Below are 26,460 nucleotides of genomic sequence, written 5' to 3' on the forward strand. Positions count from 1 at the left end.
GGTGTTTGTGGTAGGGGAAAAAATGCACTACTTTACACTTTTTGTTTATTTGTGGGAAATGAAGGGCTGTGTGTTACCCAACTGTGCATTTCTAGAAATGCTTAAAACCAGGAAATTGTTATCCCTTTTTTTTTTTTTTAATTCCCACCCCCCCTTGCTGAAACTCCAAATATTGACAAAAAGCTCTGGCTATCAATTTCCTTGTGTGGATGTGCTTGGGTTTTCCAAGCGAGGTGTGCCGGGCTCCTGATGGCTTTGGCACAGCCCTGCCTGACTCAAAGTGCATCTGGCAAGGGCTGCCTGCTCTGGAGGGAGCTCAGCTAACCACACACAACACAGCTGCCTTTATGAGTGGCAGGGCAGAAACCGAAGGAGGAACCTCCCGCACTGAAAGCGGCCCCCACTTTCATGTGAGCTGATGGAGCAGACTCTAAAACAAAGCTACAGACTCACCTACTCTGGGCTCTTAGTGCTCAAAAGCCACCCCGCAGTGGTGTGTGGGCTGCAGAGGCTCACTGAACACACAGCTGAAACCTGGTGTGTGCTAACACCCATGCTCAACATTCACAGGGCACAGCCTCAACAGGGAGCTTCTAAAAATAATTATTTATTGCTCTCTCCCCACCCCCTTCCCCCAAGTAGTTGTTTCAGAGGTTTGTTTTGTAAATTCTTCCATAACCAAGGAGGGAAACAGAAATTCTGACAGCTTAGAGAAGTGCAGCTCCTGGAATGACACGAGAATCTCAGCACAAATCAGATACCACCAGGCTCATGATATTGTCACAAAAAATGTCATTAATTCAGAGTCTGCTGGGTAAACACAAAAATCCCCCTCAAGTTAACCCACTTAAAGAGAGTCAGGCCTACAAAAAACAGCATATTTTCTATCTCTGATCTCAGATCACGTAACAAACCCAAACAAACCGAAGTGGCCTAGAATTGGAGTGGGCCTGGCTAAGATTGAATTCAGAGGAACCCTCAAACATCTGCATAAATCTTGCTGAAGTTCCAGCACTTGCTGCACTTTGTGGCCAATGTCTCACACTGGTTAGAGCCACTAAACAGCAAAAAGGAATTTTACCCCACACTGCCCAGTGGTGGTTGGTGAAAGGAGCTCACACTGTGTTCAACCTTTCCTGCAGCTTTTCCTTGGTGGATTCACAACCTTTCAAAAATACCCCTCCCTTTTTCAGCTTTCGAGTAAGGGAGGGAGTGGAATGTGTCTCTGGGAAGGATTGGTGTGAATTGTGTCAGAAATCCCTCTAAGGGCTAGCTTTATCTCCAGGCTGCAAACTTTGCCTGTGCAGGAAGGCACAAGAACAAGAGACGGTTCAGTCTTAAAGGGGAGCAAAGCCTTCCCATCAGAGCTCAGGCTTTGCTTCTCCTCTGAATCGCTGAGGTCAGGATTCACTCCAGGCAGGGGTTCCCAAATGACATTTTCTGCAGGCCTCTACTTCCTCACAGTACAGAAAGTGTCAGGTTTCCCACCTGAGGTGGTGGGTGAACCCCACACTGGGCTGCAGGACTGGCTTAGGGCCCTCTAGACCCAGTCTCAGCTGGGCAGAGACAAGGGAAATGTGAGTACCACTGCAAATTCATCAGATAAATATTCTGCATGTTTGGGTTTGGAGATTTCCAGTCTAAAATCATACTCTAAAAACATAGAAAAATTGGTTTTTGTTTTAGGGAAACAATATCTGGAAAAATAACAATAATGAGAGTTATCCCACAAAATCAGTGTGAGAGGTTGCTCATAAGATTTTTACTGGCAATTCAGCAGGACCTATGCAGGGGTTGGAGGGTTCTTCTGAATTCAAGCTTAGTCAGGCACTCTTAATTCCAGGCTGCTTGTTCTGCCTAAAGACATTTTCTTCTGAAGAAATTTTCTGGTGCTAAAAAATTGGAAAGCAGGGATCTCTCTGGCTGTCCCAAAACCCCCCAAACTTATCAACACTCCACAGAATAACCCTGGACCAAGATCCTGGGGCTGCACAAAATACAACTTTACGTATACAAGCAAGTACACACTGCTCTGCGACACAGAGTGTGTGGCAGAGAGCCTCCTCAGATAAGGATCTTCCTTGAAAGACAAAGTGGCTGCTCAGAGCTGCCTGCATGCAACTGGTGTTAACTGGGACAGCAATAACCTCACTGGGGCACTGGGACGGAGCTCTGCCTTGTGCTGCATGAACGGTTTCATCCTGAAAACAGAAGAAATCCGAATGCTCCGGCTGCTCTTGGCAGCTCCTGGCCCAGGAGTGGTTCGAGCTAAACCCGAGCTGGTGGCAGCAAAGGCTCAGCCCCAGCGGAGCTGTGCCACCAGGCAGATGAGGAGAGATAGCTGGTGACACCTGCTCGGCTCCAGGGGCACAGCACAGCAGCGCTGGTGACATGCAAGGCAGGCCGAGTGGCACTGAGCCAGTCCCGCTGCCACCCGCTCAGCCCTGCGCCCACATCCAGCTCAGAAAAAACACAGGGGCAAGCAGCAGGCAGCCTTGGCTGGTGGGGACCCCTGGGCAGGGCAAGGGCTGCCTGGGACTCGGGCCAGCGCTCCTGGAAGGGGCAGGGCTCGGCCCCAGCTGTGGGGATGTGCACCGCCCTCCTTGTGCTCGCCGAGGGCTGTGCTCCCCGGCAGAGCTGCCAGGCCCGGCCTGCTCAGGGGGATTGCCTGAGGGACAGAGCGGCGGCTCCCTGAAACACCGAGCTTCTCATCCCTGGAACCGAGAGCTGCTCAGTGTCTGGAAACTGGGAAAGCACTCCGAGGTGTGCAGGTGCCAACACAGCCTGCCCAGACAGGCACAGCCCGCCAGGTCCCCCCACGGCGCTACCTCAGCCTGTGGCCTTGGGCCGGCCAGCCTGAGGCCGAGACAGGGGCTGTGTGTGCTACTCTGGCATATATGTTACCTTATAGTGCCTCTGGGAATAGGCTGGCCTCAGTTTTTCCATGTTTTAATCACATTCCTGGCATAAATGTTGCCGTGGCAGCTCATCCAGCTCCCTGGGCAGCCCATCCAGCTCCCTGGGCAGCCCAGCCCCTGCAGGGCAGCCCACCAGTGGCTGCTCCAAAGGAGAAGCTGGCACACACTCCTGCATCCCTCAGACAGGAATCTGTGGTGTGCCTCTTATTTATACAGCAGTTTCCAGTTGTAAGAGAGTGAATTATCAGGTTTGCCTTTATTTGGATGAGCCATCCTGACCCAGGTCCCAGGTGTGAGCAGGACATAGCGGGAGGCACAGTTTGGCCTTGGCCCTGAGGGCAGGAACAGCCAGTCTGACATTCTGGCAAGCCACCAGTGCTTCAACCAAGTTTTCCTGATCTCCTTGCAAAGGCAGAGAGCACACACGCTTTAGCTAAGGTTTGACTTAGTTAATGAATTGAACAGGACATTTGAGACAGGAGAAAGGCCAGGGGAACAAGGGCTGGTGAGGTGAGTAGTCAGTGCTGTCACCCCAGGTGTCCCCAATAACTGAGGTGTGCAATATGTGTGCAATGAGATTTCACTGAACATCAACCTTTAGCTCTCTACAATACAATCATTTTTCTGGCCATAACCACATTTAAGAGGCATTGCTAAAGATCAAAGCTTCATCCTCCTCCACAAAGGCTGCCTTAGAAGAGAACACAGCGCTGAGTACCTGAACCATTGTGCCATGGAGAGATGACTCCACTGCTAGAGAGGTGGCTGTTTTCTTTCCTTTTTCCCCCTCCCCAAAATTTCACCACTCCTGGTCCTGTGAGAAAATCACTCTTGAAATATTTTTGTAAAGAGAATGTTGCCAACACAGACCTGAAGAGCCCAGACCTAATGATGTAACCAAAATCCAAGGTCCAGCAGTGTCACACATGGCCCAGGGTTTGCTCCGAGGAGCAATCCTGGAGTAGAGATGACTTTGGCACTGTAATGTTACAAGTCAGCATTTCTGCTGCCAACATGTCATACGAGCACACAGATAACATCAGACTTACAAGAAAATGAGTCAAATAAGAAATTCAAAAAGGAGCAGGGTCTGTGCTGATTGTGGGGCAGCACATTAGGGAGGATCGGGCACTGGATTGGAAGACAGAGTGTTCTCATCCCTGTCCTCGATCTTTGGGAGCATTCCCCTCTCCCTGCCTTCTCCTCCTCTGTTGCCCTGTACTGTACACACTGTGGGGCCCTGTGCCCTGGCCAGTGTTGTCTCTGGGGCACGCACAGGAATCCTTTGGGCACACTCTCAGATTTCCACTCTTCCCTTGCTCCCAATCAAACCAAGAATTCCCTCTGCAGCTTTTCCAGACCACTTTTCCTGAGGCTTGCTCCTGCTATTCCACCTTCCTTAGAGGATGTGATTGGGGCAGAGGCTCCCCAGAACTCCCCCTAGAAAACTGTAATCATGAACATTTGATTGCCAGCAACCTCAATCCAATCTTGTGCCTTTCACAATCCACTGAAGTCCTGCTTAGGAGCATCTCCTGGCTGCAGCTGGAGATCCATCATCCCCCTGGTGAGTATAGCAGGGTGTCACTTGTCACTTCAAGGTGCCCTGTTCTTCCCCCTGGTACCCACCTGCAGCACTGCCCAGTGTCCCCCACTGTGCTGCTCACAGCATTTCCCCACTGCTGCTGATGGGGCTGGGACATCCCAGCTGCTGGAATCCCTGCCCAGAGCTGGCCCTGCCCCAGGAGGGAAGGGATGAGATGCAGGCTGCTGTCACAGAGTCATGGAATGGTTTGGCTTGGAAGGGACCTTAAAGCTCCTCCTGTTCCACCTCCTGCCAAGTGCAGGGACACCTTCCCCCTATCCCAGGCTGCTCCAAGCCCCCTTCCCTGCTGCAGCAGCACTCAGGGTTAAAATGGCAGTAAGCCTTTAACACAGTGTCCAACTCTCTGCAGATCTGAGGATTTCTGTGGGTATGAAGGAGGGGTTTTCATTCAATAATTTTAGGGCATCCCACACGGCAGGTTTTGCCCCAGTCTGCACTGGAGACTTGCTCAGAGCCACAGAGCAGGACAGTGACCTGGACAAAGAGCCACCCACTCGGCCCAGGCTGCCTTTTCTTCCCTTTCCTCCCCCTTCCTTCTCTTTCCACCCAGGCTACTCCATCCAAGGGTAGCTTGGCAGCCTTGGAACACACCGTAATTCCTTCACAATTCAAATGAATGGGAAACCACAACATGGTAACTCATGTTAGGGGGAAACAAAGCAGGAGTAAGAGCAGCAGAAACAGCAAAAACACTGAAAGCCACCAAAATCATGCTGAAATTAGACACCTCAAAATTGGGGCAAAATGATTTGGCAAAACTCCTCAGAAGGAAAAAAAACCCATATATCTTTATCTTTTGGGGGTTATTTTTATGCTCACTATTCCCATGAAATTTCATATCAAGTGGGTAAAAGAAGGCTGCTAAAATCAATGCTCTATTATTTTCATCTCAAGATCCCCAAAAGCAGACTCAAAAAGGATAAAAATATAAATCATTCTTCTGTACTTCAATTCTCAGAAAAGCACTTTACTTCAGGCACACTTTTATAGGATCTGGACCAAAGACTTTTTTTCCTCCGTCTAGACTTCACATTAAGGGTTTCAGGGCCTATTTTGGTTTGTTTCCAGCCAACTGGGAATAACCAGGTGACAGTTTCTCTTTTCCAGCAAGTTGCTGCATTAAGCATAATGATAAGGAGGCTTAAACCAGGCCTGGAACTGTGGGAAATCCCCAGGAAAAGGCTCTGTGAGGTCTCAGCATAGGCCCAGGAATGGAGGTAGAATTTAAAAAGAACTTACCCAAATTATCTCTGTGGCCCCTTGACCTCTGGAAAGTAAATGTGGTGAAAACTGAGGCTGAAGGGACCATCCCATCACCCTGAAATCCTGGAGCATGCTGCAGCTCTTCCCATGGAACATGAGCAGCAGCAGCTGTGCCTGGAGCAGGAACAGCCCTGTCAGCCCCCAGCTGGCTCATCCCATCCCAGGGCTGTGAAAAGGGAGCTCCCCAAGCACTCTTGCCCTCCCCAGGGCTCCCCACCCTGCTGGGACTGACACTGGGATGAGGTGTGTGTCCATTGGGACAAAGCACAGCTTCTGGCTGCCCTTCCCAGAGAATTCCCTGGCTTCTGTTCCCTGCCTGGTTCTGCCAACCAGGACACATGAGACAATTCAGGATGAGGCCAGAGTGAAACATGTCCTGAGTGCTGGGAGCTTTACCTTTGGCATGGCTTGGGCCAGGTTTCTTACCTTGGCAGGTAATTTCACTGCATCACTGGAAATCTGGCATCTGATAAAAGCCAGAAAATGGCTCTAACTGGGATGGACAGTCCTGAGCTGGAGATCTTCCCAGGAGCCTGAAGTGACACAGAACTCAAAAGGATTCACCTTTATGGATTAACCGGCCTGACCCTGCTCAGGCTGAGGACTGTTCATGATCTCACGGGTTTTCCAAGCCATGTCACGTTCCCAGAAAATCAATCAGCCTTTGCCAGGTATTAACACTCCCCTCAGTCACTTTCCTGTGCTGGTATCTCCACTCCTCTGTGCCCACAGCTTTTCTCCTCCAAAGCTGTATCCCCTTCTCACTGAGACTGACACTCTTGGGTGATTGCTTCCCAGGGCTGAGCACTCAAATCCACCCAGCTCTAGCTCACCTTCCTTTTCATTTCATTTTTCTGTCCCCTCACGCTTCTAAAATAATTGCCTTGCTCTGAGCAGATGTGTTTGTAAACAGAGACACATGGACCTAACTGGGAACATGCACCCTTCAGTAAATATTATTGTAGCATTTTTATGGTCTTCTCTGCTGAAGAAACAGGGAGGGAAACTGCAAGATGGTTTCAGAGTCTGGCTTGCTGACAAACCCCAAGAATCCCAGAGCGCAAATGCAGAAATGCTGTGCTGACCTCAGCTCTGTCCTGGAGCACCCCGTGCCCAGCCCCTCGCCTTGATGTGTTGCCAGAGGCTCTTCCCAGGGGCCAGTATTCCATCAGGACTTTGCAGACTGACCCAGCACTGTGTCAGGAGAGCTGAGCTCACCCTGAGCTGCATCTACCACTGCAGTGGTGTCACCTTGTCCCTCAAAGCTGAGCTTCTGGGGGCTATTTTTACTCGTGTCAGAAAATGAGACTGTGACAATCCTGGTGGTTTTGTTTCCAACATGCAGAGATAAATTGAAGCTTTTCAATATAAATAATTTGCCATAGAAAGGAAAACAACAAATGGAGAAGCCCCAAAATACTGGGGGTTTGTTATGCGAGAAGGTTTGTCCCATCTCTGGGCTTCCTCTCAGGCTGCCTTGGAAAAGGACAGAAAGCAGAGTCTCAAAAGCACAAAGGAATCGGTACAAACCACAAAACCTCATCTTTTCTCTCTGGGTTCCTACTGTCAAAGCACTGGAAACTGTAAAAAGAGCATTCTCCCAGGAATTCAAGAGGTGGGAGGGGGCAGCTTCGGGAGACACAAATATTTCAGGTTGTGACTCAAGGCTCCAGCAGTGCCCATTCATTATTTTTATTCCACTTTGATACCATTGTCCCCGGTACATTCACAAGCCCGTGCCGTATCCTGTTTTGTTCCCTGACACCGTTCCCTGCACAATCACAGGAAGCCCATCAGGAAGCGGCCATCGGGGGCTGCTTTGTTTCTATCCACAGAGAACAAAACAAGCTCCTGCAGCCCGAGATGACTTATCCCAGACTGAGGAAAAACAACAGCATGAAAGGATCCCAGCAGCATCTCCAGGAGTGAGCACAGCCTGCGCTGCTCCCTGGGCCTGAAGCCTGCAGCACCTCAGCAGCTCTCGAGGGAATGCTCAGCTAAAAGGAAGTATAAGGAATAATCCATCACTGACACCTACAGTGCATAGTGAAGGTCTGGACACTCTATGGGGGCAAACACAAGTCCAACAAAATCCTGCAGCTGAATCCAAAATAAGATGTGGCTTGGGTTTTCCAGTCAGAGGTCTTGAGTCTATTTGTGTCCTAAGCCCTGAGCCAGGTTTGGGTTAAATCTGAGCTCAGGCTCTGGGTGTCCAAGACATCAGAGCACAAACTCGGGGTTTGAGGCCAGAGCTGGGTTTGGGTTAAATCTGAGCTCAGGCTCTGGGTGCCCAAGACATCAGAGCACAAACTCGGGGTTTCAGCCCAGAGAAGGTTCCTTGGGCTGGGTCAGGGCCTGCATCCCACAGAACCCAGAGATAAGAGGAGAGGGGGGAGGTGGTCCAGGACTCACAGGAGCCTGTTCGTTCCTTAAGGACCACATGCATGCTCCTGATCCAGCACTGGGAGTCTGATCTCTGCCTCTGCAGCAGACAAATGGCTCTGACTGGGATGGACAGGTCCTGACAGAGAGATTCCCAAAGAGCCTGAAGTCACACAAATCACACTCCCATTTACAGGTGCTGGGAGCCACAGTGCCATAAATCCCTCTCAAATATCAGGTTACATCTCCTGATTGGCCCAGGTTTGTATTTCCCTGCCCCTGGGCACACTCGGGTGCCCCTGTGCAGCACTGCAGCCTCTGCTGGCTCCTGACCCACACCCCAGCTGCTCTGCTGAGCCTGGCAGTGGAGCTGAGGGCTGCCACCCTGCTGGGATGGCAGGATCCCTGTTTTCCTTGTGCACCAAGCCCAGCCCCTGTGGCTCCAGTGAGGGGATTGTTTCTGCCTACGCCTATAGCAAAAGCAGAGATTTTGTGAACAAGCCTGCCTGTGGCATTCCAAGGAAAACAGCTCGGCAGCATTACACCGAGATATTTTCTTTGTCAATCTCCATCGAGATATTTGAACAGGAAAACTCAGTTTACACCAGTGGAAATTCCCAGGGGCTTTTGATTTCTTTACAAAGGAACACCAATGGTTTAATTTTGGTGCAAGAGGAAGGTCCTGGAAAGATTCAGGGATTGCCATCACACCTACCTCTTGGACAAAAAGGCTGAATCCCATCCTGGCATCTGGGCTGGAGCACAAAGTTAACATTGCCATACAAAAAGGAGTTGACAAGGTGCTGTTCCTCCTCCTAATATCAAATATGGCAGAGCAAAGACCACCCCACCAACAGGTCCAGGGAGCTGCAGCAGAGAAAGAGCCTCTGCTGCATAAACATAGTGAAGCTCTTGCTGAGGACAAACATTCCTACTAAATAAACACATCCAAGGCCTTCTCTGGTGTTACAGCTACAAGAACCAGGCTTGAATCAGCAAGAATCTACAAGAACCAGGCAGTTAATACTGGCTCTGGGCTCACCCAACAGTAGATGTGAGAGTAAAATTGAAAAAAAGGGCTCTTTCACAGCTGTATTAATGTCCCCATGCCTCAGTTTCCCTGTCTGTGTGATGCTGCCCCCCAAAGAGCTCAGATTTTATAAATCCCTTGTACTTGGAGAAGGAAGCCACAGAACAGCCAAGTGTTATCCCAGGGGTAGGGTTGATAGACAAAGCAAAACTGACTTTCTTCTGAGACTGAGCAAAAAACCCTGTCCAAAAGTTCTTATCGGTGACCATTAACAGAAAGGATGTTGGCTTTATCAGCGTGGTACTGAGAAGGGCTTTGAGCCCGGCTCAGATGAATGAGGTCCCTTGGCACCTCGAGAAGCCCCAGAACCATAGAATGGTCCAAGTCTGTGCCCAGGGATAGTTTTCCATGCCTGGAAGATCCAATGTCTGGTGCAGCAGGGTCCGTGGGTGAGCCCCTGGCAGGGATTTTGGATGTTCTGCTGCAGGGGTGGGCAGACCAGAGCTGCAGCAGAGGCTCCTGGTGGGTTTGGGAGGGGCTGGGAGCCAGGGCTGCCAGGAGGCGAATCCCAGCCTGGAGCCTGCTCAATGCTGTGGCTTTGGCCAGGTCACTCAGCTCTGCATCCTTCTCCTTCTCTTTCACCCTGTCCCCAAGGGCCAGTTTGGGGCTGATTCTGCAGGTTTCTGCTGTTCCCAGGACCTCTTCTCAGAGCTCTGTGGGATTCACATTATCCCTGAGCAGATCCCCACCTGTACAATCAATGTGATGGCTTTGTCCTGGTTTATTTTGCTGTATTTTAAATTAAAATCATTAGCTCTGAGTTGATAACTATAGTAGGGGCTGTCAAGTTCTGTCACAGCAATGATCCCAAAAAACAAAGCCGCGATCTCGGGGGTGCCCTGCAGACACAGATGAGGCTGTTCCAGTGATTTTGCAGCATGGAAACTAACACAAAGCACCCAAACACTGCTCCAAGTCATTGTGTCAGTGTAACTAAACCAAGACTAAACCCCAGGTTGCCGCCAACACTCTCTCCTATAGAGCAGAGGATCTGCCCTTCCCCCTGCACTTTGGGGTGTTTTCTGAACTGACTGCAGAGCAGAGGATCTGCCTTTCCCCCCTGCACTTTGGGGTGTTTTCTGAACTGACTGCAGAGCAGAGGATCTGCCTTTCCCCCCTGCACTTTGGGGTGTTTTCTAAGCTGACTGCAAAGTGTCTTCCTTTTGCTGGAGAGTTTCTTTCACTCAGCCTGGGCTCAGTAACACAAATAAGAAGCAGAACCCTCGGCACATCTCCATGTTCTCAGCAGAGCTGATAGTGCTGCTCTTATCTCCAGCAGGGCAAGTCCCCTGAGCTGTGTTGAAAAGCCTTTTATCAGATGCAGTGTAAGGAGAGTTCTCTCTGAGATGTAGCTCTGCAGCTTTGCCAGCAAAGTGGGGCTTCTGAGTGAACCTCCTCTGGTTTTGTTTAGTGTTGGGGTGAGGGAGCAGGACAAGGTCCTGTTTGTGGGGCTGGCAAGACAGGGCTGCTCCTTGGCCTTCCCGAAACAACTCCCCACTCCCTGAGCCAGAGGAAAGCCCTGTCAGAAATGGCTTAACGATCTTCTAATATTTCCCTGCAATTAAAGGGCACATCTGTCTTGCAGACCCTGTCCTCCTCTGCTAAAGCACAGACATGAACTAAACAGTCTGTGGTGTCGGGCCGGGGTAACAAAGGGGCCCATTCATAACACAGCGCTCGGCCACTTTGTGTGTGTGAAGTGAGGGAGAGTTTGCATTTGCAGAATAACCTGTGCTGGAGCACAGGAGACTTCTGCTCTCATAAATCAATCAGCTTTCCCTGCTAATAACCCAGGCTGCTCCCAGCCCTGCCCGCAGCGAGCAGCAGCCACCCTGCAGAGAGCCAGCTCCATGGCAGGGCTCAGGGCAGAGGCTGCAGGCTGCCAGAGCTCTGACTGAACAGGGCTGGAACAATTGGTACCAACCGGGTTCCTCAGGGCAGGGGGACGAGGGGCCATCCCAGCCCAAGGAATTCAGGGGGCACCTCTGTGGCCTGAGCTGTGCCAGTCCTGGGCTGGCATTTCACACTGTCCCTGTGGCTGGGTCACTGCCAGGGGTGGCCCTGCTCTTGTCTTGGCAGGAGAACGGGAGCACTGCACAGTGAACCAAACCAAACCAAACCAAACCAAACCAAACCAGACCAGACCAAACCAGACCAAACCAAACCAAACCAAACCAAACCAGACCAGACCAAACCAAACCAAACCAAGCCAAGCCAAGCCAAACCACGCCAAACCAAACCACGCCAAACCAAACCAAACCAAACCAAACCAAACCAAACCAAACCAAACCAAACCAAACCAGACCAGACCAGACCAAACCAAACCAAACCAAACCAAGCCAAGCCAAACCAAACCACGCCAAACCAAACCACGCCAAACCAAACCAAACCAAACCAAACCAAACCAAACCAGACCAGACCAGACCAGACCAAACCAGACCAAACCAAACCAAACCAAACCAAACCAAACCAAACCAGACCAGACCAAACCAAACCAAACCAAACCAAGCCAAGCCAAGCCAAACCACGCCAAACCAAACCACGCCAAACCAAACCAAACCAAACCAAACCAAACCAAACCAAACCAAACCAAACCAAACCAAACCAGACCAAACCAAACCAGACCAGACCAGACCAAACCAAACCAAACCAAGCCAAGCCAAGCCAAACCACGCCAAACCAAACCACGCCAAACCAAACCAAACCAAACCAAACCAAACCAAACCAAACCAAACCAAACCAAACCAAACCAAACCAAACCAAACCAGACCAGACCAGACCAGACCAAACCAAACCAGACCAAACCAAACCAAACCAGACCAGACCAGACCAGACCAAACCAAACCAAACCAAACCAGACCACACCAAACCAAACCAAACCAAACCAGACCAAACCAAACCAAACCACACCAAACCAAACCAAACCAAACCAAACCAAACCAAACCAAACCAAACCAAACCAAACCAAACCAGACCAAACCAAACCAAACCAGACCAGACCAAACCAAACCAAACCAAGCCAAGCCAAGCCAAACCACGCCAAACCAAACCACGCCAAGCCAAGCCAAACCACGCCAAACCAAACCACGCCAAACCAAACCAAACCAAACCAGACCAAACCAAACCAAACCAGACCAGACCAAACCAAACCAGACCAAACCAAACCAAACCAGACCAGACCAGACCAGACCAAACCAAACCAAACCAGACCGAACCAAACCAAACCACACCAGACCAAACCAAACCAAACCAAACCAAACCAAACCAAACCAAACCAAACCAAACCAAACCAGACCAAACCAAACCAAACCAAACCAAACCAGGCTGAACCAAACCAAACTAGACCAAACCAAATCAAACCAAACCAGACCAAACCAGACCAAACCAAACTGAATCAAGCCAGACTAAACCAAACCAGACCAAACCAACAACCAAGCACCCCTCAAAGACCCATTCCTGATTTTAGTGAAACTGAGGGCTTAAACCCAAAGAAAATCCATTGAGGCACACCTTGGCAGAGTCCAAAGCCAAGGCCAGGTTCTGCCCTGGCTGGGAGTGTCAGGCAGTCCCTGCAGGTTAATCCAGGTGCAGTATTTAACATTCATTTGTAAATGCCTTGGGAACGGGCTCTTAGGGTTTTTTTTCTCTTTTCTGAGCACTTTGGTCATGGGCTGTATCTCTGTCTCTTAGAGCTCTCCCCATACAAACAAACAGTTCACACCTCAGCATACCTCATTTCCTCAGCTTTCAAGCAAGCAGGAAATGGCCAGGAAGCGGCCACAAGATGGTCCTGTGGTTTCAGTACTACAGTGACATTTGGGAAATGGGGGCTCATTTACCATCTCGGCAGCAAAGTTGTTTATTCAGCTCTAGCCAAAGATTTTGTGTCAAATGAGGGGTAAAAAGGGTGTCAAGGCCATGGAGTAAGGGATGGAAAAGTCCAGAATGTGGTGGGAGATCCTTGTCATATCCTGAGAAAATTCTGGAGGCTGGGGGAAAATTTTCAATCCTAATGTTGGACAGAAGGTCAAAACAATTATCCAGAAAATTCCACCTTAAATTAACCAAAGTTTGCTTTGGATATTCTGAGTGTTCCATTGCAGTTTTAACCTTTTCAGTTTCCTTAAAATATTGCAACTGGTTTCCAACTAAAGTGGGGTTTCAAAGGAAGCCTTGAAAAACCTGAGAAGGCACGAGGTAGGGCAGCCCGTCAGAACTCAGCCTTTCCAGGGAACAGGAGGGCTTGGATCCATTTGCATCTTTCTGAGGAAAAGACACCACGTAGGAAAAGGCCAGACTGTATCTCACAGGACTCTCCTGTGTCTGTCCCTGGTACAAACAGTGAATTCTGTCACAGCCTTTGGGGACAGGGACTAATTAAGACTCCCCATAGCAGCACAGCCACTGGGAGCTCTGCCTTTGCCTTTGGGGTGATGTGTGACCCAACCTTCCCTGCAATTCTTTGTGTATTTTTGTGCTTTGTGTGAATGCAAGAATGACTCCAACTCACACAGGATCTGTCCTGGAAAACTTCCACTAGCCAAGCAGCTGGAATCTGTAGACTTTTAATTATATTTTTAATACTTTATACAAATACTAAAGAAGCAATTGGATGCTTAGAAATAATTTAAGAAAATCTGTTTTGCTTTTGGCTCTGGCTGATGCCATTTGACTGCACAAGTACCTCAATACCACTAACATTTGGCATTTTGATGTCATGGTGACTCACACTACATCAGATTCTTATCCTGGCAGGACTATGGAGGTGTCAGAGAGACCAAGGAAAAGTGGATCCTCCTGGGGTACCTGACACAGAATGGTCTGAGCAGCTCTTGCAACCTGAGCTGAGTTTTCAGGGGGTCTGATTTTCCTCAGCACTCAGGGAGCTCAGTGGGGCCCCTTTGAAGACACAGGCTCTCCTTGGCTGGGAAGGTCCCACAGGAACATCCAAGGGAGGAAGCAGAAGTGTCTCATGGCAGGTCTTACAGTCACCTTCCTCATCAGCATCCTCTGGGAGTGAGATTTCAGCAATTCAGCAGTGCCTCCCTGGGGGCTTCCCTGCCTCTTCCTGGAGGTCTCAGGTGAGGGTAATGATGGAATTTCTCTTCCATGGGGGCAACAAAGAGATCCCAAACATTGTTTCAGATGATGTTTATATGGTTGTCAGTCAAAAAATCAGTCTCTCACAAAGAACAAAGCTTTGAAAGCACCTGGGGCCTGGTTGGGGACTTGCTGACAAAACCCCTGATGGAGTTACTACAAAATAGAGGGGAGAGAGAAAATGGGTAAAGCACTTCAAAATTAGAATTGCAGAGTCACAGCAGGGTTTGTCCTTAAAACTCATCCAGTCCCAGCCCTGCCATGGGCAAGGACATCTTCCATTGTCCCAGGGTGCCCCAAGCCATGCCCAACCTGGCCTTGGGCACTGCCAGGGATGTGAGGAGGAATAGGTTGGAAATAGGAGCCAGCTCCCAGGAGAAGCTGGTGGGGCAAAACCTCCTATTGGTCACAGCCTAATGACACACATAAATACAGGTTTGGGGGAGCACAGGCTGTGGAGATCATGGGCAGATCATTTTACCTATCTTACACTGATGTAATCACTGATGTTTTTTACTGTCCCCTCCTCCTCCATGTCACCACAGACAGAACATGTTTGGGAATGCCAGGGGACCTCAGGGTTAACTGGGGAGATAACTTTTTCAGTGTCATCAAGGAAAAATGTTGGTGGGGATTGTTAAACATGTCAAAATATTGCCTGCCTCTCTCTCACACACTCAAGGTCACCCTTAGGGGCAGATTTCACACTGCTTTTCTCATCTCTGAACAACTTTTCTGTAACACAGTCACAGGAGGCCCAAGGACATCACTCTCTGGGGGTCACACAGCACAACTGCAGCAAAACTGGGCTGAGAGCACAAGGATTTGGGTTCCCAGGGCACTGCCTCAGGTGCTGAGCTACAGTGGGATGTGCAAACAAGGGTTTTCTTCAGGGGCATCTTTGAAAGGGAAAATCTGAATCAGGCAAGCAAATATGTTTTATCCTTCATTTAAAGCTTCTCAGATCCTACTCTGTGCCTTCACTCAGCCCATATAAAACAGCACAGAGGTAAAGCCTCAACCAGCCAGAGCAGGGACAGAACATTCTGTCTCTGTTTCATTCATTAGGCCTTTTCTCCCCAGCCTTGCCTGCAATTCCCATTTCCTTGCCTCTCACAGCAAGCAGCTCCATTGTACACACCCACTCTGCCTCACTGCCATGCAGTCACAGGGAAACTGGTTTGCAGTGAGCTTTTAAAAGAATATTCTTCTTCTGAGCATTCCTGCCTGATTTTGTGGGCAGGAGCAAAGGGATCAGTGGGGCCCTCGTTCCTTCCCCAGTGGGACAGTTCCAGTCTGTCCATGATTTGAAAAATTCCCTTCCCATTTTCTCATATACACTGAAGGAACGATTTATAATTTCTGGAGTTTCATAAAGATGGGATTGACTCTCTGATTAGAACCAACCACAAAGACAGATCCAAGCTCAATAAGTCTGAGCAATGTAAATCTGGGCTTGTTTTTCACTTTGGGAAGGGAGTTTTAAAGACTCAAACAGGACAGTATCTTCCTTGGATGTGCCCAAGTTATCTTTAATGTATGACCCGAAGTTTTTAGCTCTATTTGGGTAGAAAGCCTAAGCCAAGTATTTATAACCTAGGCTTTCAGTTCATTCTGTTTAGCAAAAAGGACATTGCCAACACTATTTTAAAAAATTTTAAAAAATAATTAGTGGTTTGAATGAAACTGCTGAGCTAAAAATTCTGTAGTTGCAGGAACTTTCAATCTGGTTCTCTAAAGACTTAATTCACACATGAGGACCGAGGGCCCTCTGCTCAATTTGTTTCCTTTCTCCTTGAGGTATTTCTGTGATTAACAAGCAGATGGGAGTGTGACTTTTGCTTCCATTTTCACTGAAATAACAAATCCTCTTAAACCACAAAATTCAGTAAATATCAGCCATAAAACAAGCCAGGAGGAGTTTGCATTTCTGCTTCTCTCAGTTCAGGTTTTAATGTGCTTGATTTCCTTTGACAGTCGAAATTAAGAATGGATATAAATTGAAATAGCCTGGGATAGAAATGTGGATGAATGTGACAAACCATGGCACAGGATCCCTGAATGTTTGAGTTTGGAGACCTTAAAAATCATCTTGTTCTACCCCATGGGCAGGGACACCTTCCACTATCCCAGGTTACCCCAAGCCTCATCCCCAGCCTGGCCTGGGACACTTGCAGGGATGTATATTAAAGTGTAATTAAGTATCGAAGTGTCATTAATTTAACTGTAATAAAGTGCATATAGACATTCAAGTCAACTCATAACAATAGCAGAATTTACCATTTTGCTGCCCCGAATTCCTTCCATAAAGGATATTCCTGGTTCATTGAGGATGAGCATTCAGCTCAGTGGCACAAACCCCAGAGTGGCTGATTTTAAGCAGAAAAAGCCATTTTCACTGGAGCACGGAGCAGGGGACATGTGTGTGGCTGTGTGGACTCAGTCACACCCTCAGCCAGACACAAACCCTGTGCAAGCTGCAGAAAGAACAACAGGAAATGGCCGGGGGTATTTATAGCAGGATTGTGTTTATCCTGAAGTGATGTTTGCACAGATTATGATGAAGCTTTTCGTGGGAGAGGACACAGCTTGTGTCAGCTGGAGCTTTGCATGCACTTCACCCCATGTGCTCCTGCCAGACTCCCTCATCCCCTCGGCTTTCCTTGGCCTTTTCCAGCTTTGCTGAGCACCAGGAGTCCCCCCACCCCCCTCTCCCCGTGAGCCCTGGTACCACCGGGGTTGCCCAAAACTTGGCTTCTGCAGGTTTGCAAATCCCCCCTGAGATGGCACGAGAGGAAAACAGCCTCTCACACATCCGTGTCCTGAGTCACTGAGAAATGCAGGTCCTGCTGCAGCCACACAGAAGTTCTTCTCACATTTTGGGTCCTATTAAAAAGGAGCTGATGGCACAAAATGCCTTTTATCAGAGCTCAGCTCTGCAGCACAGACTCCTCCTTTCCTGCAATTCTCTTGGGGGATAATTTCTGTGTCCTTTATTTTCAGATGGGGTATTGAAACACCTCCCCATTTATCCCTTTTTCGAGGGAAGGCATCCAACAAGAAGTAATAATTTTCATGGACAGATCATCTCCACATCCCCAGCCTCACCTTTTCCATCTCTCTCTGATTTGAACATGTAAATAGACTTTTTCTAATTCATCTAAATTTCCCTGAAGAGGCAAAAAAATACCCCTCCAAATATGGGAGGTGAAGTAGATAGGGCAGCAACTTAATATCTCTGTGGGGTAAAGAGCCCTCCACCCTCCCACACAGCCTTGCTAGCACACGTCCATCCCTGCTGAGCAGTTTATCTCAGCCACAGATATGGAATGGGGAACGCTAAAACAGTAATGATAAAAAGTGGAACTCGAGCAGCAAAGAACCTGCTATTACTTCATTGTCAGAACAGTTCTTCCTTATCTGAGTCACATCTCCTGAGGTTTGTTCAACTCATGAGCGCTCAGCTCATTTCTCTGTTTACACCCCACGATATCTGAAAACTTTGATTAAAAGCAATCAGAAAAATCCATCATATGACACTGAGACCGTTTGCAGCCTGTGACAGTTATTAGCAAATGTTAACCTTTCCTTTGAGAAAACAGAAGGAAATCCTGCTTTAATTTAGGCTTTCAAAGATCATCCCCCTCTATCTCTGCAGTAAATCAGAGCATCTCCACGAGGCCATTGTTTGCAAATATAATAAGTCCCGGGTTTGTGTGTTTAAAACCAAACAGCTAGAGCAAAGCATCAGGAAGTGCCCGTGAATGGGAGCTGCGGCTCGGGATGGGCGCATTAATTACTGCAATTGAGCCAATGCCCCGTGAATGCCGTGCGAGGCATTATCAGTGCTATTAGAGCTTCATTAGGGCTGCAGCAGCGCGGGCAGCTCCCCGGGCTCATTTGCATCCTGTTCTGACAGGTGCTGGTCCAGGTGTCCTATTGTCATCCCGAATTAATAAACATGCTCCGAGCCCTGCTCCTTTCATCGTCTGCAGGAGAGAGGCAAGAATAGAGCCCGAACGGGCTGTCGGGGGGGCAGAACAACCTGACCTCATCTCCCAAAAAGCCTTTTGCTGGGGCTTTGCCAGGTTTAATTTCGAAGTGATGAGCTCGTACCTGTCAGAGCTCCCATCCGTGCCGGAGTGCCGGCTGAGGCAGGACTGACACCGGCCCGTGCTCTGCCCCAGGACTTCTTCCTCCATCCTACAACAGTGGGGCTCGAGGCTTCCCCAGGTGGGTCTGCTTTGGGTCATCTCAGATCTCCTTTATAAACTCATCCTTGTCCATCCCTGACCCTCCAGGTTCTACCTGACCCTCCCTTGCCAGTTCATCACTCACAGACTAACATTGGACTCCTAAAGCCATCCTGCTGTAAGTTTTTACACTTTTATTCATGGCAGGTGCTGATGAGTCTTAGTAGGATGCACACAGCAAGCCATGAGGGGCTTTGCTTTCCAGTCCCATACTTTAATTGAACATAACCTTAATTGAACATGGAATTGTATTTATAACTAGCTTTTCAAACTTTTTAGGATATAATTTCAAGCTGTTCCCTGCAATCTTAAGAAATTCAGTCCTATTAAATAAAAGGTGATATCCTAATGCAGCTGGAGCAGAATTCAGGCCTTCCAGATGAAAACCAAATCCCACCAGAGCTGGCAGCAGCACTGCCGTGTCACCCAGTGTCCTTTTTCCATCCTTCTGCAGCAGCCAGTTGGCCGCACACTGTCCCCTCTCTGGCTTTTCTGTGTTCCCTGATTTCCCAGAGCCTCCCTGGCCATGTGGTGTCCAGATCCCATCACACCTGGGCTTTATGCTGGGCCCAGCTGGGTGCCAGGGTGACAGTGGCTGTAGGGGCCTTGGTGGCTGCTGTCACCTGCCTGATGGCTCCCACCAGCTCCTCATGCTCCTCAAGCTCTTCTGGCAAACAGGGAATGCACTCCAGGCTCCTCCCAGGGCCCTCTGTGCCTTTGGGGGGGTGCAGAAGCTTCATTGAATCTGCAGTATTGCTGTCCATAAAAACCACAAATTCCAGGCTGTCCTCATTGCCTTCAGTAAGGTAACAATTTAAGCTCCTGCTGTTTATGTGCAAAGAATATTCCTGAATGTCCTAATATTCCAGAAATTCATCCCACCCTGCCTCACTCCACTGAGGTACAACCAGAGGGAGGAAACGTGGGCTTCAGGGCACCTTTCTCAGCTCCTGCACTAACAAATGTCCTTGACCTAGTGAGATAATAAGCACTTTTCTAAAACACACTAATTCATGCCCAGAAGAGCAGATGAGTGACCTCATAAGGGGACCAGGTCCTCCATGCTTCAGGTTGCCTTCCCAGCTCACCCTTTTCTTTAACCTGGGCATCTTTTTATACAACTTGGGCATCTTTTAATTTACCTTATTCATCTTTTTATTGAGGATCTGCATGTTTCTGTTTAGCTTGTGCATATTTTTGTATAACTTGTGTATCTTTTTATATAACTTCAGCACCTTTTCATTTGCCTTCTGCATCTTTTTGTTTAGCCTGTGCATCCTTTCTCTTTGAGTGATGAAGCAACAGCCTCCCACACCTGCACTCACTCTTCCACTGCCCCCGTACCCAGCCAGGGCTCTGAGCTTGCTCAAAAACCAAAACTCATTTCAAGTGCCTTTTTTTCACCCCTTTGTCTTTTAAGAATCAGCTCGTCACAAATGGCACTCACTAAATGACTGTCCAGGCAGACACAAAGGTGCAGCAGAGGAGGAAAGGCCCCGTCAGGTGCTGCAGAAGAGCTCCCAGTTCTATGGAGCATTGAGAGACAAGAGCTGTTCCTTGTTGTTGCGGCCTCTTGGGAACATTTGCCTGCCATGTACCCGGCTGTGATCTGGAAGCAGATTTGCACCTGTCCCAGCAGCCCAAAATCAAACAATGACAGCACTGACAGAGCCAAGGCACGGCCAGGGGAGCTGTGCTCCTCTGCTGCTCTCGGGTTCTGGCACCACATCACCAGAGCACAGGGTTTCTGTGATCCCAGACACCCCCCACACCTCTCTGCCCCAAAGAGCAGCCCCTGGCTCATGTGGCCTTTGCATCTCTGATTGTCAGGGCTGGAGGGAGAAGTCTCCCCAGGAGGACTGGGCAGGCCATGCAGCTCCATCCCAGGGGCTCTGGGCTCTGTGGGGTGCATCCCCATCCCTGCTGGGGCTGAGGGCTCGGGCTGCACAAAGCCAGTGCCAGGTGTCCCACGAGGCCCCTGTGAATGCATTGCTTTAGGCTGCAGGGCTGCAGAGCACAGACTGTTTCTCTCTGTGTTTCACAAGCACCAGAACACTTCATCTCCTATAAATAGTTCTTTCCTAGTTTCAAAAGCTGCAACTCTTGCATCCAGCTGCTTTGAACTGGATTTCAGAGAGATTTTCTGCTGACATTTCAGGCACCTGCACATTCTTTTTCCAGGGCTTACAAAACTCTTTGTGGAGATTTGTCACTTCTCAGCTTTAACTCAGAAGAGCATTTCCCATTATTATTTTACAATTAGGAAAATCAAGGCACAGAAACCTCTGATGATTTGCTCTGGGTTTCTGGGTAAGGAGGAGGAATAAAGCCAAGGAGACTCCACTTGGTTTGATTCTGCCCAAAGTTGAGAGTTTCTAAAGAGGGCCATGTGAGCTGATTGTTATCTGCTGAGCAGAGCAGATACCAACTGAGAGATCTCTCCTTCTTATCTTCTCACTAAATAATAGATGTCTGATTAGGATCTCATATGCTAAGAAAACTTTGTCACAGATAATGGCAGGTTTCTGAACATGTTTCTCTTCTAGAAGTACCCTTATCTCCATAACCCTTTAACTGAGTCAGAACAGAAGGTGAATATCCAAGGGCAGGTCCTGGATATGATTCCTGAGGAAATTCTCACCTCCCAACCCAGGATGAGCAGCCCTCAAGTTGTCCCTGTGCTTGTGCTGGGCAAATATACCTTGGGGATGGCTCCTATTCCAAACAGTGCAAGGATGGGCAGGCCGGGGATAAACAGGGAATGACAGGCCTGCCTGAGAGTTCAGTGGCTTCTCCAGGCTGCACAAAAAGTCACTGGCAGAGCCAGGGATGAATGTCAAGTGTCCTGGATCATAAATTCATATTTTGAGACCTTGGCACAGATTGCCCAGAGAAGCTGTGGCTGCCCCATCCCTGGAAGGGTCCAAGGCCAGGACAACCTGGTCTAGGGGAAGGTGTCCCTGCCCACAGCAGGGGGTGGAACAGGGTGATTTTTAAGGTCTCTTCCAACCCACCCCATGCAGTGATTCTGTGATACATGAAATCAGCATCAGCTGAGACTGAGCCATTTTACAGCTGTTTGCTTAACTCCACCACTTTACCCTGCTGTTTGTACAGGGTGAGAGCACATCCCTTTAATCCCTGAACTGATGACACTCCAGAGCCCTTTGTTGACTCAGGGCATTGCCCATCCTTTGAGCCCTGTGTGCACAAACCCTGTACGTGCCCACCTGTCTCCCCCACTGCTGCATTTGTGGGCACCCCGAACACCCAGGCAGGGGGAGAGGAGCCTGGGATGAGGCACTGATAGAAATGTGAGGGGACCACAGAGTGGTTCTTGTGTGCTAGGAGAGGCACTGAAAGCAGCACACACCTTGTGGAGGCTCAGATCAACCAGAATGGAGCCCTCAGGACCTGAAAACAGCTGAGGTCACAATCTGGGTGAGGAGAGACCTTGGTGGCACTTGGGACAATGGTCTGTCAGGACATGGAGGGATTTCTCTGCACAGCCAGCTCCCTCTCTGCTTCTCTGCTCCCCTGTTCCATCCACATGTCCCCTCTCTGCTGAGTGCCCACACCTTCCACATCCCACATTTGCAAAGGTTTGCCCGGCCACCTGAGCTCCCCCAGGCTGGCACAGAGCTGCACGTGGTGAGCAAAGGGCTGCTCACAAGGTGGAGTTTCTGTGGCTTAGGGTTATGTTAATTCATGAATTCTTTTTTATTTTTGGAAGCCTGCAGCTGTTAGTTTTGAAACAACAGAACCTCACACTGCAATAGGGTAAGAAACGGATGGATGAAAGAGAGAAGCAGAGTCCTGAGCCTGTGCTGGCTGCTGGCTTTTAAACACATCAAGTTTGGCTTATGCAAGGAGCCAGCTGGCATTCAGGCCCTGCTGAAACACTGGCAGTGCTGTGTGTGTGGATCCATGGAGCAGCTCCACAGGCACACACATGGACTCTGCTGCCTCCTCCTCTCCCTCCAGGACACTTGCTGCAAACCCCTGGAAAACCTGGAGGCCTTCACACCCTGCCTCCTCCTCTGGAGTGGCCTTTGGTCTGTGGGAAAACATTCCTGCCATTCTCCAAAGTCATGTTGCAAATACATGCAGGACCCCAAAGGCTGGGAGCTACATCCACCTCCCAGGACAGGCAGGGGGCTGTGGGATGTTAACGAAGGACAAGGACGGGACCAACCACTGATCTCTCTGTCCATGCCATGTCACTGCAGGACAGGTCTGCACTGAGGTCTCTGCTGCTCCTGAGCAGAACCAAAGTCATTCCCAACTTGGGACAGCATTGCTGCAACTGGAGCAGAGGAGGCAGGGAGGGAACAGAGGATTTGCCGGGTCCCATGGAGGAGAAGCTGAGGTACAGAGAGGTGAAGTGCCTGGGAGCCTGCAGTGCCTGGGAGCCTGCAGTGCCTGGGAGCCTACAGTGGCACCACAGCTGACTGAGCCAGGCTGGGCACTGTTGACACAAATGCTGGAGTCAATTAACAGCACAGATTTTTCTGATTCACCAGAACCTAAAAAAGCTAAAGCATCCCAATCCCAGGATTGCATCAGGAGGGTATTTCCAGCCATGCCCTGGGAACAGCCTGTGCCACTTTTTTGAGAAAAGGCAAATCCAGATGGGATCAGGTGCAGCTGAGGGCTAAGGAATAACCAGAGAAGGAAGGTGTTAAGGGAGTATAAGGGCTTTGTTTGTCCCAGCAAATGCCAGGGGGAGGTACAGCAGTGGTCTGTAAATGCACCACAGAAGTCCTGCGAAGGGAAAGTGCTGCAATGGTGCTGGCATGAGAAAGGCATGAATCAGTCATGAGCAAATGCCAGCCCCAAGTCAGAAGAAAGTGTCCAAACCTCAGAAGGAAGAAGTTACGGAAGTCCTGCGCAATGGGGAGCAGTGGGGGTGGAAAGAAAATCCTTTACAGAAACCTTGGAGATTTTGGGAATGACAGAACCTCGTCCTGTCTGACAGCAGAGCAGAGCCCTAGAACTGCTTCCACTCTGGAGTTCAAATGAAGTGCCTGAACTTTTCTTCACTGTTCAGGAATTTTGAGGAGGACTCTCCTGTTACACACAGCAGAGACCACACTGGTCTCCAGGCACTGCTGCAGCACAAATAATTCCTCACACTAACAACCAACCATAATTACATCCTTCCTGCAGCAGACATGACATAGGAGAATACCAAAACTGAGGAGCAGGGAGCAAACTGCAAGTTTATTCCATCCATTACTGAGCAGGCTGTGTCCTGTGAGGATGAGAGCACGTCTGCTCTCACATGCCGTGGTGCAAATCCAGAGGATTTATCACAAGCCAGCTTGAACTTGAGGGCATTGCTTTCCCTTTCTGAAGGGGATGAACTCTGTCCCTTTGTTGAAACCTTTGCCTGCTGCTCTGGGAAAGCATTCCTGTAGCTGTGGAGCTGGGTTTGGGGTGCCCTGTGGAGAGCAGCAAAGGGAGGGACACAACTTCAACGCTGACAGACAGAAAATGTTGTCCCTGGCAGGAATGAGTTTGGGTTTGGAGTTAAGATTGGATTCACACTTTTCCTGCCACAAAAAGGATCCTATGGGCTGCATGTGAGTAAGGTTTTACCCAGCCTTGCACACTCTGCTCACACTCCAGAGGATCCAGACTCACTGCCAAGAGCAGCACAGAGGAAAAGCCCGAGAGGTGCCAGGGCAAAGTCCTGTCCTGCATCTTCTCTGTCCAGTTCCTGTGTGGGTAAGAGCACTTTCCATCCTGGACCTGGCCGTGCTCCTGCTCCCCTTTCTGCAGCCCAGACTGCAGGACAAAACCGTGTCCTGGGAGGCTGGGCCCAGAGGCTGGATCAGGGTGGGCAGGGCAGGAGCTGGAGCCATGGCATTCCCCCCTTTGCTCTGGAGACACCTCGGATCTCCAGCACAATCCCAGTGTCCTGGGGGAATTCACCATTGCTGGGGTAAAGTGTGACACACATGAAACTTGCACACACACTTTTCTGGCAGAAAAACAGATTCAGGAGAAATGTGTGCAGGTCCCAGACCCTGACCCGTGCTCTTTGTCCCTCACCAGGGCTCATTCCTTCCCTGTCACTAGAGCTGTTAAAGACAATTTTGGTAATATTTGCAGGATGATACTGAGACTTCTGGCCTAACAAATCACTCCAGTGTGTGCTTATTTTAAAGCTTGGTTGGTTCTAGCAAAGTCAGATGTATGAGTTTAGAAATATCTGCTAAATATAAATATTTGTGCTGTGCAAAGATATACATGGGCATATTAGATCTAATTAAGGAAGGCTGTTACAGCTCGTGTCATGTGAATTCTGCTTCGGGTTGGGAGTGTCATGGGCAGAAAAATTGTCCCTGATGCAGCAAAGTGGCCCTGAAGGACCTCTGGTCTGGATCCTCAGTGGCCTTGGAGACACCTCCAGCAGCTGCCCAAAACAGCTCTCAGGCTTTTGGGACTAATGTTGAAGGGATCTGTCCCCTTTTCAGCTGGTACTGTATCAATCATTGCTGCCTCTGGTGATTTTTCTGTTGTAGAACCATGGAAGGTGTTTAAAATTCACCAGTCCCTGGGCAATTCTGACGCCAGGAACTTGTGAACAGAATCTTTGCATCTCTGCTGGTGCCTTGCTGAGTGACCAGATGCTTCCTGCATTTCATCTCTTGGTTGTTTTTCCTTTTTCCCTTTGCCTGCTTGGATTTTGGGCTCTTATTCCTTCTACGTGCCAGGGTTCTCCTTGATGGGAACCTCTGGAGACAACTCCCATAATACAGGGAATTAATCATAGAGCCACGACTTCTGGTTCTAATCAGGAGCCAGTCCTAAAGGCTGAGCTGCAGCACAACTCTCACAGACAAATCCTCAGAATTTAATAGGGATTAAATCAATGGAGTTTTTATGGAAATTGAATTACACTGCATAGAAGTTGTTCCATAAACAGAACACAGCAGAAAAGACAAAGCTTCCTTGATTTTCCCCTGAATTTTACAGTAGGGTATAATTTTCTGATGCCTTTAGCTGGGCAGCCCAAAGTGATTTGATTAAAAATGACATTTCTGAGGTAAAGGTGCATGAGAACACCTCAAAGCAGTGCACAGAAATGTACAGAAAGGCAGTTCTGTAGGGGGGCAAATGATGTTAATTCTTTTCCTGGATCAAAGTAATGCAGCTCTTACTGCTTCCTCAGTCTTGGGTGAGCAGGATTCCCTGGAAACTCTGCCTGAATCCTCTGCTGCCTCAGCCTGGTGTAACCAGGGCCCTGCTCTGGCCACCCTTCCACACCACAGACACATTCAGGCATATCCAGGAAACAGCCAAGTCCAGAATCTCCAATCCTGTTCCATTTTCTGCCATTCCTGAGTGCTGATGGTTTGAATAAATGAGCCTTGGATTTCAGCTGCCTACTCTGGGCAGGCTGAGTTGGCAAATTCCCTTTGCTCCACAACCACCTGGGTGGCCAAGGGGCTGCACAGCCCAATTTCCCTTCTCCTTTCTAATCACAGAATTCACGGAATTCACAGAAATCCTGCTGAGCTCCTGGGTCTGGATGAAGGGATAAAACCTCAGCATGAACTCTTTACGCTGATTTCAGTGGGAATTTGCAGCTATCCCCTGTCTATTCCTCGGAATCAGGCCCAGCTTTGCTCTGAACTCTGCGTTAACATGAACTCTGCACTTGTCCAGTGGATTCTGGTTGTGTTTCAAGGGTTTTTATAGGCATCTGCTCAGTCCTGCTCTGAGCTCATGTTCTTCTGTCTGAACAGGAAAACAAGGGATCCTTGTCAGTCAAGTGAACAAGAACTTGGGATTTTTGTGCAGAAAAAGCCTCAGCTCTGAGATGTGGGGTTATAAAGG

At 49.2% G+C, this 26,460-nt stretch overlaps 1 protein-coding gene across 4 annotated transcripts in view; it reads right to left on the bottom strand.

Annotated features, from left to right (window-relative positions):
- FLI1 (Fli-1 proto-oncogene, ETS transcription factor) overlaps positions 1-26,460 on the bottom strand; it is a 91,806-nt gene that overhangs the window by 41,732 nt on the left and 23,614 nt on the right. The window lies entirely within an intron of this gene.

This window comes from Camarhynchus parvulus, chromosome 24 (genome assembly GCF_901933205.1).
Source record: "Camarhynchus parvulus chromosome 24, STF_HiC, whole genome shotgun sequence".
Classification (NCBI taxonomy): Eukaryota; Metazoa; Chordata; class Aves; order Passeriformes; family Thraupidae; genus Camarhynchus; species Camarhynchus parvulus.